This window comes from Sapajus apella, unplaced genomic scaffold (genome assembly GCF_009761245.1).
Source record: "Sapajus apella isolate SASKATOON/1434 unplaced genomic scaffold, GSC_monkey_1.0 scaffold44, whole genome shotgun sequence".
NCBI classification, from domain to species: Eukaryota; Metazoa; Chordata; class Mammalia; order Primates; family Cebidae; genus Sapajus; species Sapajus apella.
This window is the reverse complement of record NW_022436984.1, coordinates 12,918,009-12,933,842: the sequence shown is the minus strand read 5'-3', so window position 1 is coordinate 12,933,842 and position 15,834 is coordinate 12,918,009. Positions and strand designations below refer to the sequence as shown.

The following is a 15,834-nucleotide window of genomic DNA, read 5'->3' as shown; positions in this document are numbered from 1 at the left end:
CACAATTATAGTGGAAGACTTTAACACCCCATTGTCAATATTAGGCAGATCAACCAGACAGAAAATTAACAAGGATATCCAGGACTTGAACTCAGACCTGGACCAAGCAAACCTAATAGACATTTACAGAACTCTCCACCCCAAATCCACAGAATATACATTCTTCTCAGCACCACATCACACCTACTCTAAAATTGACTACATAATTGGGAGTAAATCACTCCTCAGCAAATGCAAAAGAACGGAAATCTAACAAACAGTCTCTCAGACCACAGTGCAATCAAGTTAGAACTCGGAATTCAAAAACTAATCCAGAACCGCACAGCTTCATGGAAACTGAACAACTTGCTCTTGAATGTTGACTGGATAAACAATGAAATGAAGACAGAAATAAAGATGTTCTTCGAAACCAACGAGAATGAAGACACAACATACCAGAGTCTCTGGGACACATTTAAAACAGCCTCTAGAGGAAAATATATAGCAATAAGTGCCCACATGAGAAGCAAGGAAAGATCAAAAATTGACACCCTATCTTCAAAACTGAAAGAGCTAGAGGAGCAAGATCAAAAAAACTCAAAGTCTAGCAGAAGACAAGAAATAGCTAAGATCAGAGTAGAACTGAAGGAGATAGAGACACAAAAAAACCCTTCAAAAAATCAATAAATCCAGGAGCTGGTTTTTTGAAAAGATCAACAAAATAGACAGACCACTAGCCAGGTTAATTAAAAAAAAAAAAAAGAGAGAATAACCAAATTGATGCAATAAAAAAACGATAAAGGGGATATCACTACAGATTCCACAGAAATTCAAACCATCATCAGAGATTATTACGAACAACTCTATGCACATAAACTAGTAAACCTGGAAGAAATGGATAAATTCCTGGACATTTGCCTCCTCCCAAGCCTAAGTCAGGAAGAAGCCGAAACCCTGAACAGACCCATAACAAGGTCTGAAGTTGAGGCAGCAATTAAGAGCTTACCACCCAAAAGAAGCCCAGGTCCAGACGGGTTCACAGCCGAATTCTACCAGACATACAAAGAGGAGCTGGTACCATTCCTTCTGAAACTATTCCAAACAATACAAAAAGAGGGAATTCTTCCCAAAACATTTTATGAGACCAACATCATCCTGATTCCAAAACCCAGCAGAGACTCAACAAGAAAAAAAAACTTCAGGCCAATATCCATGATGGACATAGATGCAAAAATCTTCAATAAAATACCGGCAAGCTGATTGCAACAGCACATCAAAAAGCTTATCCACCATGATCAAGTAGGCTTCATCCCAGGGATGCAAGGCTGGTTCAACATACGCAAGTCTATAAACGTAATTCACCACATAAACAGAACCAAAGACAAAAACCACATGATTATCTCAATTGATGCAGAGAAGGCCTTTGACAAAATTCAACAGCTCTTTATGCTAAAAACCCTCAATAAGCTAGGTATTGACGGAACGTATCACAAAATAATAAAAGCTATTTACGGCAAAGCAAAAGCCAATATCATACTGAATGGGCAAAAACTGGAAGCATTCCCCTTAAAATCTGGCACTAGAGAAGGATTCCCTCTCTCACCACTCCTATTCAATATAGTACTAGAAGTTCTAGCCAGAGCAATCAGGCAAGAAAAAGAAATAAAGGGTATTCAAACAGGAAAGGAGGAAGTCAAATTGTCTCTATTTGCAGACGACATGATTGTATATCTAGAAGACCCCATCATCTCAGCCCCAAATCTCCTGAAACTGATAAGCAAGTTCAGCAAAGTCTCAGGATACAAAATCAATGTGCAAAAATCACAAGCATTCCTATACACCAATAACAGACTTAAAGAGAGCCAAATCAAGAACAAACTTCCATTCACAGTTGCCACAAAGAGAATAAAATACCTAGGAATACAACTAACAAGGAACGTAAAGGACCTCTTCAAGGAGAACTACAAGCCACTGCTCAACAAAATAAGAGAGGACACAAACAGATGAAGAAACATTCCATGTTCATGGTTAGGAAGAATCAATATCGTGAAAACGGCCATACTGCCCAAAGTAATTTACACATTCAATGCTATCCCCATCAAGCTACCAATGACCTTCTTCACAGAACTGGAAAAAACCACCTTAAACTTCACATGGAACCAAAAGAGAGCCCGCATAGCCAAGTCAATTCTAAGCAAAAAGAACAAAGCGAGAGGTATCACACTACCAGACTTCAAACTATACTACAAGGCTACAGTAATCAAAACAGCATGGCACTGGTACCAAAACAGAGATACAGACCAATGGAACAGAACAGAGGTCTCGGAGGCAATGCAACATATCTACAACTATCTGATCTTTGGCAAACCTGACAAAAATAAGCAATGGGGAAAGGTCTCCATGCTTAACAAATGGTGTTGGGAAAACTGGCTAGCAATGTGCAGAAAGCAGAAACTGGACCCCTTCCTGTCACCTTACACTAAAACTAACTCCAGTTGGATCAAATATTTAAACATAAAACCTAACACCATAAAAACACTAGAAGAAAACGTAGGCAAAACCATTCAGGACATAGGCATAGGCAAGGACTTCGTGACTAAAACACCAAGAGCAATGGCAGCAAAAGCCAAGATAGACAAATGGGACCTAATTAAAATTCAGAGCTTCTGCACAGCAAAAGAAACCATCATTAGAGCAAACCAGCAACCAACAGAATGGGAAAAAATTTTTGCAGGCTACCCATCTGACAAAGGGCTAATATCCAGAATCTACAAAGAACTAAAACAGATATATGAGAAAAAAAACAAACAAGCCCATTCAAAAGTGGGCAAAGGATATGAACAGACACATTTCAAAAGAAGACATATATGAGGCCAACAAACATATGAAAAAACGCTCATCATCACTGGTCATTAGAGAAATGCAAATCAAAACATTGAGATACCATCTCACGCCAGTTAGAATGGCGATCATTAAAAAATCTGGAGACAACAGATGCTGGAGAGGATCTGGAGGAATAGGAACACTCTTTTATAGTTGGTGGGAGTGTAAATTATTTCAACCATTGTGGAAGACAGTGCAGCAATTTCTCAGAGATCTAAAAATAGAAATTCCATTTGGCCCAGTAATCCCATTACTAGGTATATACCCAAAGAACTATAAATTGTTCTACTATAAAGACACATGAACATGTACGTTCATGGTAGCCCTGTTTACAATAGCAAAGAGCTAGAACCAACCCAAATGCCCATCAATGATAGACTGGACAAGGAAAATGTGGCACATATACACCATGGAATACTACGCAGCCATAAAAAACGATGAGTTCATGTCCTTTGTAGGGACTTGGATGAATCTGGAAACCATCATTCTCAGCAAACTGACACAAGAACAGAAAACCAAACACCGCATGTTCTCACTCATAGGCGGGTGTTGAACAATGAGAACACATGGACTCAGGGAGAGGAGCAGCACACCCTGGGGGCAGTTGTTGGGGGCTAGTGGAGGGACAGTGGGGGGTGGGAAGGGTGGGGAGGGATAACATGGGGAGAAATGCTGGATATAGTATGCACCTATGCTACAACCCTGCATGACCTGCACATGTACCCCAGAACCTAAAGTAAAAATTAAAAAAAGAAAGAAAGAAAAAAGTAGTATACATAAACTGAAAGAAAAAAAATTATTTCATTCTCAAATACACATTACTTTTAAAAGGATGTGTATGCCCGAGGTCATGAGATCAAGACCATCCTGGCCAACATGGTGGAACTCCGTCTCTACTAAAAATATAAAAATTAGCAGTGCATGGTGGTGCACGCCTGTAGTCCCAGCTACTTGGGAGGCTGAGGCAGGAGAATCGCTTGAGCTGAGATCATGCCACTGCACTCCAGCCTAGTGACAGAATGAGACTCCATCTAAAAAAAAAAAAAGATATATATGCCAATTGGGCACCAAATATCTTCTCAAATCTTGGAACCCATGTGTACACAAGCACCTTCACCTCTTATTCCACACGAATTTTCTCTGCATACTTATATTTTACAACTGCTGAAAATTCAACTTCCCAAAGACAGGATATTTTTGAAAGAAATGTAGCACAGTCTAATGTTGGAACAATGAACTACCTTGAGCTAATAGTTCAGTTGATATCCAACAGATGTCAAGTGCCACTATACTTCCCTGATATTTAAAATATGTCACAGCACCCCTCTAAGTTTGCTGCAAAGTCTTGGGTGCCTAGGACACAGTTCTATTCTTTTCCCATTTTTAACTATTTTTTTCATGTGCAAAATATAAGCATATTCTTTAAGTGTCTAGTGACTACCTCTGTTAAACCTAAAGTTATGCAGACTATAGAGCTGTTATGTCATAACTCTGATTTTCACTGCTAGCCATCACAAAACTGTGTATTCTCTTTTCATTCTCTATCTGTGGTGAACATAGTAGACAAGATGACCTGCAGCGGCCAGGCATCTCAGGCATATGCCTAAGAGAGCATAACAAAATATTTTGCTCTGTGTTATATTTAACTCACAATACAGTTCTTAACTATGTTACTTTTTAACAGATAATTAGATCAAGACTGAAAGCAGTACAAAAATAGATATAATTTGGTACACTTCTCACTAATGGTTAATCATTTTCAATCATGTCTTAATCTAATTCTGATTTTTCTGACCAATTATATTATTTCACTCACTCTAAATTCTTATAATTGTAGCCAAAAGTCCCTTAGGTCACAAAAACAACTCTGATAACAGTTCTTCGGGGCTTACACACAGCTTGAAATCAAAAGCCTTTGTTTTCTTCTCCTGGATCAATATCTCCTCGTTGTAACCACCACCACCATCATCATCATCAGAATATGAACTATTTATCTTGTTTGGCTGGTGTCAGAAATGACTTCTGTCTTCTGTTTCTAGCTTTCTCCTGGCTGATTTTCCACTGGCAAAGTAAAGGAAAAGAGAGAGAAAAATCTCCCATATCCCCTGCAAGACTGTTTCTTCCTAACAACGACGAAAGACTCCCTCCCCTGAATTTTCTGAAGCTTCTTTTATCTACTATTTACTAGCAGCTACACACGATTGATACAACCTGTCTCTGATACTAAGCTCCTGTCTTACAATGGAGACCATATTCTCTTTCTAGGGATAAATCCAAGCTTATCAAAACACTGTTGAAAACCTCTTTCATAATAAACAGAACACAATCACAATTTTAGATAGTGGCACAGTGACTTCACACCCTAGGACAGATGTCTGATGCCAGAATGCTGTACAGTGGTGCCCTACTCAGGATCCCATTTTCAACAGCCTGACGCTGAATCTCCCCCTTCTTTCTTGCTGGGCTTTTCCATAAATCAGTTGTCAACAAAGATATTGGATTCTTTACACTTTGATCTACTTAACATTTTGAAAGAGGCACATTATTTACTCAACTCCAAGTTCCTTTCCAATTACCTGGCAGGGTTTAGCGGGGGAGCAGTTAGCTGGATACCTGTTTGAAGCAGGTATCCCAGAAGCCACCTTGCTGTGCGCAGACGTCAGCGGGCACACAGCCTTCAGTAGGAAAGCTGATGGAAGGCGCACAGTAAAAATGAAAAGCCTAGGAAAAGTACAAGCCCCCAAGCCAGAGCAGAGTAGTTGAGTGATGGTTCCTTTGGAGAGTAGGGTGGGAACAATTTCTTGCCCTGCTGCTGGGGATAAAAGCAAAGTCTAAACTTTTGCAGCAGTGACTAATGCCCCCTCAGAGAGCCTCCTGCGATTGCAGAGCTAATTTCATGAGTGGTAAATGAAGGGGCTCTCAAAGGGAGAGCTGACAGAGGAAGAAACAGAGAAAAAGTAAAAGCAAATCCCTAAACATTACGCACGTTGCAAAACAGAAGGGAATTTTCAGGGGCAATGAGAGAGAACGGCCCACCTCCAGATCTCCCTCAGACACGTTTTCTTCCTCCCTGACTCATCGAGTTTCTTTAGGAAAGCCTGGTGAGAAGGGATTATGCAGCAGGCAAGGGAGCCAGCCTTTTCTGGCAACACAGGGCATTTTGATTTCAGAATCTGCAAATCTTCAAGAACAGACCCCGGTGTGCTAGTGTTCTAGGCTGGAGCCCAGCGGCAGCTCATCTGCAGATGAAGCAAATCAGCTGGTTGGTGCTGTCAGCCGGAGATCCAAGGACTTCCCTGGTGCTACACCTCTCCGGAATTTTGAAGATCTTGGGACAGGTTTGCCTTCTGAAATGTGCAAATGTCACCAGCCGGGAGTGGCAGATGCCAAGAGGCATCTGAAAACAGATCTCCATCTGGCAATGGGCTAGGTTTCCTGGGACACAGGTTAGAACAGTTTGAAACAAAGGAGCGGAAGCAGCGGCTAAGCCTTTCCCATATTGTTATGGTCTCTGGGTCACTTCCTGCCTTTGGAATTTATTTCCTTTTGAGGTCCAGCAAAATTCAATGAATGACAAGAAAGATGTTGGGCTTTGTCTTTGCCTTGGCCTGGCGGAGGGGCAGCTCTGCCTCTGTGAACTTGTGCCTCGGCAGTGGTTGCATTCTCCCACACTGTTTGCTCACACTGAGCCCAGCAGGGGGGAAGCCTTAGAATGGAACAATAAATTAGGGAAGGGAGCCATCTCCAGTTGAGTCAGATAAATCCTCTTGTTCCTAGAAAACAGAAAAGGAAAGCGTAGATTGGGAAGGGCAAAATGATGTTTTATCAAGGAGAGCTCTTTCTCATCAGCTCCCCATTCAGAGATGCAGCCAGCCTTGAAGGGAGGAGGCTGAACGTGGCTCCATCAGTGGCGCCTCCGACCTCCTGGAGTCAGCCAGTACGTGCCAGTTAGGTACACAGGACAGTGACATTTGCTACACAACAATGATTTGCTTTGTTTTATTTTACTAGCATTGAATTTGCACTTTGCTCCAACAGGGACTTAAGGTAGCAATAACTGCCTTTCTGACAGCATTTGTATGCTCATATTGGGCACTTTGAAGTTAACATGAATGCATATTGCAAAATCCTTCTGCAGCCTCCGGCAATTCCCGTACATCCACTGCTGTTGTGCAGTGCAGAGACCCCCAGACCCCAAGGCAGATAGGCCGTTTTGCCCCAACAGCTGCAGGACCCTATCAAAACTTAATGTGGTCCCTGCTGCCCCTGCCATTTCTTTGAAAAAGAGTCTCTCTGAATAGTGATCCACCATCATAAACAATTTCCTTCTGAAAAGCCACCTCATACAGCCCTTGTCAGGAAGAATCTCGTAGAGCCTGTTCACATGTCCAGAGTCCATCTCTCTCTAGACCTGAGAGGTCAGAGTTCGTAGCTTCAGGAGCCGGGGTAATTTTTGCCCCCATCTTTAGTCAAAACACAGCTAAACTAGCTTGAAACGCTATTGTAAATACAAAGGAAGTTGCAACTAGTAATCAGCCTTTCGCCTGGTGCCACTCAATCTCCCAGAAATAAGAACTAAAGCTTCCCCTCCAACAGTTGAAACAATCTCTTTGCTCAAGGCTGCAGATGCCACCACTGTTGAGGGCTAGGAGTGACAGGGCTGCTGCCTTGGGTTATCACTGTGGCTCAGGCATCAATCAAGTTGACCTTTCCAAATTGCACCAACACATCTGTCATTCACAGAAATGGTCTCCTGTGACCTTCACAATTGTTCCTAACCACTTTAGGAAGTTCCGGGGGAAGGAAGGAAGTAGCTAAGCAGAGATGGCTCTATGAATAGCAGGGTCAGGAACACCTGTAGAGTATGAAAGCAACAAGAAGTCTGCCCAAGAGTCCCCACTTTCCTCCACAAAAAAGCACTCTGGCAGATTCAGGCATTATGTTTCCATATAAAAGTATAACCTGGATCTGGGAAATTGATAAATCATTACTTTTGGACTTTACGGAATCTGATTGCACAGGGCTGGCAGGGAGCCAGGAATCTGCATTTTTATCAAGCCCACCTGCTGCTACTAGCACACATGGTCTGTGGCTCAGACTTTGGAACACTGTGCTGTAAGGAACTGAGTCATTGTCATGTTAGCATGGAGGAACCGGTAACACAGATAACACTGCACCTGGACTCCAGGCCAGGCTTTGGTACTCTGTGTGACCCTGGGTAAGACGATTTAGTTCTCTGAGACTAAAGGCCTCAGGACTAGATGGAAGACCTTCAAAAATTTAGAAATAGGTTCTAAATTATGGCCCAAAGTACTACAAATTAGGAGTGCTGGTCCAAACAGAAGAACCAGGGTTCTGCAGGCATACCCTGAACACTCGCTGAACTTCTTCATTGCAGAAAACTTCAGTGGCCAAGATGGACCCTTTTGCCTAGGACTGCAGTCCTAGAACTCTGTGGTCATGGGAGGTAAGAACTGCAGCAGTGGAAACATCTTTCTTTGCTCTCAGCCATTTCCAAGTAGGAGAAAGGGAAAGGAAGAAGATTCTATTTACTTAGTGCATTATATGCGTTATTTTTTAAATTCTCACTTAACCCTAGTATCATTAGTCTCCGTGTGAAGACGAGGAATTGAAGATCAAAGATGTGAAATAACTTGCCCAAATTCCCAAAGTCTCAGGGCTACTGAATGCTTGAACTGAAATTTCAATTCATGTCTTCCAAGATCCAAGTTCCATGTTCTTTCCACAAAACCATTTATAACCGAAAGTTCTGCTGTGGCCATTCTGAGGGCCTGGATGTTTGGAAACCCTCAAGATAGCCTCCTCTCTCCCTGACATTCATCCCACACCTGCTAACCACTCTACTTCAGAATCTCATACATCTGCAGTCCTTCCTCCATCCCTGACCTCCAGTTGATCCCTCAGCTGCCCTAATTTCTTATCCCTACAACTTCTTGACTCCCAGTGATTAAAATACATCAGCTGCCACTTCTGGACTGAGGATGTTTCTGGCCCACAGCTGCTATAGCCATTGACTTCACGATCAAGTCAGCTAGGTCCTGGAGAACTCAGTGTATCCCTAAGGATTTCCATGAATTGAGAATCTTCAAATGAATGCTTAAGAGGCATTTCTGCACTTACTGATTCTAACCCCCCCCACACACACAAGCACATACACACAAGCAAATATGCACACATGCATACACATACACATACACAGATCTCTTCTCAACTCAGGGCAGAGACATAGAAAACCCTGGGGAGAAACCAGTGCCCTTCTATTAGGAGATGACCCATCAAACCTCAACTTTCTAATAATAGTGATTATTCTGGAATGCTAGACACCCCCTAGTGGGAGTAATGGAGAGAGAAGACAGACTATTTGATGCAGTTCTCAATAACCCATTCCGCCCACAACTTCCTGCCCCTTCGCTGCCTTCTCCTTCTAGCCCAGCTCACTGTTCTTGGAATGATTCATTCTTCCCACGATGATTGGGCCTTTTGCCCCATAGAGCCCTCCCTGTCTTTACAGACATAATGGACTAAAATTAAGCAGAAGGCAACTCAGGCAGAACAGCAGGAAAAACTTTCTATGGGGAGAGCTCTTGAAATGCTGAAATGGCCTTATAAGGCAAGCTAAGTAAGACCTAACTGTGCCAGGCAGAACAATACAGAATATCTCAGAAAGACGTTTTTGGAGAGGAGGAGGATGAGGGAAAAGCTACTTCCCTGATTTCATATATGAAGGCCCCCATCCATCACTCTCACCCTGATTTCATGACTAATATAAATGCCCTGTGCTACATCTAACCCATTCTAAGACCAAGAGAACACCCAACATTTATATATTTGAAATAAACAGATGAAACCTGTCCCAGCAGAGTGGCAGCTCACCCGTGAACTGGTGGGCACTATGTAGCACTGTGTCACATTCTGAACATTTGTGTACTAGTACCCACTCTTTTCAAGACCACTGCCATAGTTACTCATGATGGGATTGAGTCCTACTATGTTGTAACCAAAAAAGTGTTTTCTGAGTATTTACATTATACTAGGCTTGAGATTTGTAAGCATTTTTAAGATATGCCCACATCTAGTTCAGTCCCTTCTCCAAATAAGGACCTTAATAAAAGATAGACTACAGCCAGGCATGGTGGCTCACACCTGTAATTCCAGCACTTTGGAAGGCTGAGGTGGGTGGATCAGGAATTCGAGACCAGCCTGACCAACATGGTGAAACCCGGTCTCTACTAAAAACACAAAAATTAACCGGGCGTGGTGCCGCGCACCTGTAATCCCAGGCATTCAGGAGGCTGAGATAGGAGAATCACCTGAACCCAGGAGACGGAGGTTGCGGTGAGCCGAATGCACTCCAGCATGGGCGACAGAGCAAGACTGTATCTCAAAAAAAAAAAAAAAAAATTATATGGAAAGTAACATATTTAAGTGCATGCACCAGGAATCCTCCTGGGCATGTTCAGAGTTCTTATTTTAGTTAAGCATTTCGTAACTTGCTTGCTGGGTAAGGGGCCAGCCAGTCTCATCTTGGGGACCAGTGCCTGTCTCTAGTAGATGTGACAATTACATAGCACCGCCTTCATGCAGAGCTTTGGTTGCTATGATCTTACTCGTTCTTAGATTTGAGTCATCAGCTCATTAGTGCCCATTCAACTTAGCCTTCCTCTGATGAATCCCCTAAAACCTTGCTCATAATCCTACCGATTCCAGTACAGGATTTTCTCTGCTATGGCTGCTGCTTCATCTTGAGCCTAGTGGCTTGGACAGTCTAATCTCACAACTGCTTACAATGTTAATCTCTTTCATCTCTTCTTTTAGAACATCATTTGGTGATGTTCATCTTTCTGACAACCAAGAACCTTGGAAGAATCTCTCGCCTCAGGCGCTCCTATTTTTGTGCCTAGCTGGGCAGCCTTCCAAATCACCAGAGGCATCAGGGAATGCAACTCTCTGTGGAGGGTTAGAGGACAAATTGGACACAAGTTCACTGGATGGCTGAAGGAAGAAAGAAAGGTCAAGGATGCTCTGGCCTGGCCAGCCTCGCAGGCCTGACAGCAGGACCTGGAATTCCTTCTTTTATAACTTGGGCTTGGATTAAAGGCATATTTTAGTCCAGAGACCTTTGGCCTTCACTACAAATGGAACACTCACTGACTGAGTGCAGCAAGGCTGTCTGTTGGCAGGAAGGGCACAGTGACCTCTAGCCCTAATGCCTTCCCTAACCTGGAAAGACACAAAAACTGTGGTGAGTTAACTGAGCCCACTGGAGTGCTCTGTCAGTATGTAGAATGTTCCAAATCATATAAGGGGCCTGCCTTTGTAAAGAAGAGTGGTGATGTGTTTATGAGCTCAGAGAAGAAAACATATGGAGAGAAAATGAGAATTAAGAAGAATAAACCTAACTAGTGGCTGCTTTGGGTGTCTAGAAGACAAGCAATCCTCAGAAAAGAGGCCCCAGTTCTGAGACGCAGAGATAAGGGAACTTCCACTCATCTGTCTCTACTTGAGAAGAGATAAAAACCAAACATAAATCTAAAGATGAAGGTACATTCATCTGGGGAGAGGACTAAACAAGCTGTTATATTTCAAACAGCTATTAGGATTGCAAAAATGAACACTTTTAACTCGCTAGTGGAAGAATTTCTTTCCTGCAAGTCACCTTGGATCAGATTCAACACCAAAGAGAAGATTACCAAAAATTCTTTTTTAGTGCAGGCTAAGAAACATTAATTTAGGCTGTCTGTAGTAAGCTGGATTCCTGGTCCTGGATGCTTTCCAAGAAAAAGCAAAAAGTGAGCAACCAGAGCAGTTATGGAAAATGCAGGTGTGTGCTTTGTTGGTAAGGATGAGAACAGGGGGGTTCTGCTGGCCCAGAGCTGCAAATGAAATCAATGATCTGCAGTTTGGGAGGTGACCAGAGGAACCAGGCCACTGGATCAGGCCCTCAAAAAGCCAGCATGAGCTTTCAAGGCAGTGCTTGTGGGCAGAAGGACAGGTCTAAGCTTCCTGCCAATGCCTCAGGCAAGCTGGATATGTGTCTGCCAGTATCCCCAAGGGCAAGAGTTCTGTGCCAGCCGGAGCTCTCTCAGGAAGGACAGGTAGGTAGCTCTCAGATGATGTCCAAAGGAAACCAGGTGAGAGCTTGAATTATAGCCAGTGAAGCAGGGTGTGTAACACCTGAGGAAGCCAGGTGGGGGTCATGAGCACTCAGGCAGGGAAGAAGGGGTGTGGTGTGCCCATGAAAGGTGGGTGTGAGCATTCCAGGGCCTAGATTATGTTTATGGAAGAGGTTTCCATCCATATGGAATACAAGGCACTCTTGCTATCACAAAACATTTTCTCCAGCTGAGTTTCTGACTCTTTTAAAGCCACAATATAAGGACATTCTCAGAAACATTGAAGAGGCCATAGATTGAACAAAATGGCCAAATATGCCACATTGAGCCAAAGAAGCAAGGCAAGCCTCCACAGAGTCCCTTCTGACATGAAGAGGCAGATAGCGATGTTTCTGAATCTTAGTAACTGAAGTTAGGGGAATGACTCTAGGTCATTAATACCTTGATTTCCCTTCCCTCACTTCTGGGAAGTCTTAAACCCCTCTACAGTGTCTTTCCACCCTTTATTTCTCCCCTCGCCTTTCTTCCACCTATTCCCACTGGTGTGCAGGGGCCAGTTTACACCAACTCCCAACTCCATGTTCAGTAACTTATAATCAGCCGCGATGGGAGTATTTATGCCTTAGAAATTGGAAAATGCTGCAAATCAGAGCTTTCTGGTTTTCTCTAGAGAGCCAGTTGTTAAACAGCTACCAGTACATCATGCCTGTGACTGAGAGTTTTTGCGTTGGAGGAAGAGGCCGTGTACTGAGGTGGACAACACCGTAAAAACCCTAGAAGAAAATCTAGGCAAAACCATTCAGGACATAGGCGTAGGCAGGGACTTCATGACCAAAACACCAAAAGCATTGGCAACAAAAGCCAAAATAGACAAATGGGACCTAATCAAACTCCACAGCTTCTGTACAGCAAAAGAAACAGTCATTAGATTGAATCAGCAACCAACAGAATGGGAAAAAATTTTTGCAGCCTACCCATCTGACAAAGGGCCGATATCCAGAATCTACAAAGAACTAAAACAGATATACAAGAAAAAAAACAAGCCCATTCAAAAGTGGGCGAAGGATATGAACAGACAGTTTACAAAAGAAGACATATATGAGGCCAACAAACATATGAAAAAATGCTCATCATCACTGGTCATTAGAGAAATGCAAATCAAAACTACATTGAGATACCATCTCATGCCAGTTAGAATGGCGATCATTAAAAAAACTGGGGACAACAGATGCTGGAGAGGATATGGAGAAATAGGAACACTTTTACACTGTTGGTGGGAGTGTAAATTAGTTCAACCATTGTGGAAGACAGTGTGGTAATTCCTCAAGGACCTAGAAATAGAAATTCCATTTGACTCAGCAATCCCATTACTGGGTGTATATCCAAAGGATTATAAATCGTTCTACTATAAGGACACATACACACGAATGTTCATTGCAGCACTGTTACAATAGCAAAGACCTGGAACCAACCCAAATGCCCATCAATGATAGACTGGGCAGGGAAAATGTGTCACATGTACACCATGGAATATTATGCAGCCATCAAAAACGATGAGTTTGTACCCTTTGTAGGGACATGGATGAACCTGGAAACCATCATTCTCAGCAAACTGACACAAGAACAGAAAATCAAACACTGCATGTTCTCACTCATAGGTGGGTGTTGAACAATGAGAACACATGGACACAGGGAGGGGAGCATCACACACTGGGGTCTGTCAGGGGGAAACAGGGGAGGGACAGCATGAGGAGAAATGCCAGATATAGGTGATGGGGAGGAAGTCAGCAAATCACACTGCCATGTGTGTACCTATGCAACAATCTTGCATGTTCTTCACATGTACCCCAAAACCTAAAGTGCAATAAAAAAAAAAGAGTTCCTTAAAAAAAAAAAAAAAAAAAAAAAGAAGTGTGGGGAGGGGAATAGAGAAGCCCAGAGTGCTGGGAGGGAAGTGGTGAATTATCAAGACTGGTTCTGCCTCCCTCACAGACACACACACCCCAGCCCCAGCCTCAGCCACAGTCCCAGCCCCAGCTCCAGCCTTGGCTTCAGTATTTAACAGTCATTCAGTAAGAACCCGTTCCATATCTACAGAAATGTGGAGGTAGCTTTCTATTGATTTGGAGGGCTGGATACCTTCCTACTCATACATTTTTTGAGGTTCTGGTACAGAATATAATAACGTAGTTACACACAGTGTAAATTCTCTGTACCAGGCTATTATACCGTGTACCATATGATGCATATTATCCATTTTCCTCTTAGGGATTTAAAGGTTTCATGTACAGTCAGTCTTGCTTTTCCTCTTGCAATCCCCCATGTAACAGTGCGTGTTCCACTTCCTCCAAATGCACTTCCTGTTGACCTTTGGACTCAACCTCTTATTTATTTTTTAAATGTTTCTGAGTCAGATAATTACCACACCCTCTGGGGTAGAGTTCTTTCACTTTAAGGCACATAAAATCATATCAGGAATCTTTTTCCAATGCAGGTTTGCATTCAGTTTTGACTTCCACAACTATCTCTGCTTTCGACTTTTTTTTTTTGAGAGATAGTCTTGCTCTGTCACCAGGCTGGAGTGAAATGGTACAGTCTCAGCTCACTGCAACCTCCGACTCCCGGGTTCAAGAGATTCTCCTGTCTCAGCCTCCCGAGTAGCTGGGACTGCAGGCACATGCCACCGTGCCCAACTAATTTTTGTATTTTTAGTAAAGATGGGATTTCACCATGTTGGCCAGGATGGTCTCCATCTCTTGACCTCATGATCCGCCCACCTCGGTCTCCCAAAGGGTTGGGATTACAGGTGTGAGCCACCGCAAATGGCCATACTTCTTCAATTTTAAGAAGTCCCAGAGTTCTCCCAGAAGCCACCACTCTTCCTCTTTCCCTAAGTGGCCTGAGGTAATCGGTGAAAATGGTTCGCTATTCACTTGACCTGGAGAACCCCACAAAGTCATGCAAATCAAGAGGTTCCAATCTTCATGTTCACTGTAAGAACACTCGTGAAACTGCCCAGGCCATCAAGCGTATGCATATACAAAAAGCCACAAAGTATCTGAAAGATGTCACTTTACAGAAACAGTGCATACCATTCCGACGACACAATGGTGGAGTTGGCAGGTGTGCCCAGTCCAGGCAGTGTGGCTGGACACAAGATCGGTGGCCCAAAAAGAGTGCTGAATTTTTGCTGCACATTCTTAAAAATGCAGAGAATAATGCTGAACCTAAGGGTTTAAACATAGATTCTCTGGTCATTGAGCATATCCAAGTGAACAAAGCACCTAAGAGGTCCTGCCAGACCTACAGAGCTTGAATCAACCCATGCATGAGCTCTCCCTGCCACACTGAGATGATCCTTACTGAAAAGGAACAGATGGTTCCTAATCCAGAAGATGAGGTTGCCCAGAAGGAAAAGATGTCCCAGAAGAAACTGAGTAAACAATATTATTATGGCACAGGAGTAAACTCAGCATTAAAATAAATGCGATTAAAAAGAAATCCCAACTACATTTCTAGAAGAAACAGCCTCTCACAAGAGATTGGACCAGGAGTAGAACTCTGAACCAAGCAATCAAATCTATACCCACGTGGGGTTAGATTCCCTTTCAAGAATTTGAAATAGAACGCTATCCTAGCCAGAGTTCCTCTCCCCGCAAAGCAGAGCCTGAGATAGAGATTTGCATGCTGTAATTTATTTACGAATCCCAGAGAACAGAAGTGCAGGATAAGGGAAATGAAAAAAGAAAGGAAGAAAAACCAGCACAAGTGTATGTTATTGAACTGGGCATGGCAAAGGGCAACCAGTGCTCATTCTGTGGGACCTGCTAACTAGCCT

At 43.0% G+C, this 15,834-nt stretch overlaps 1 pseudogene; it reads left to right on the top strand.

Moving 5' to 3' along the window:
* Positions 1-14,814: 14,814 nt before the first annotated feature.
* Positions 14,815-15,497, top strand: LOC116524208 (annotated as a pseudogene).
* Positions 15,498-15,834: the final 337 nt, after the last annotated feature.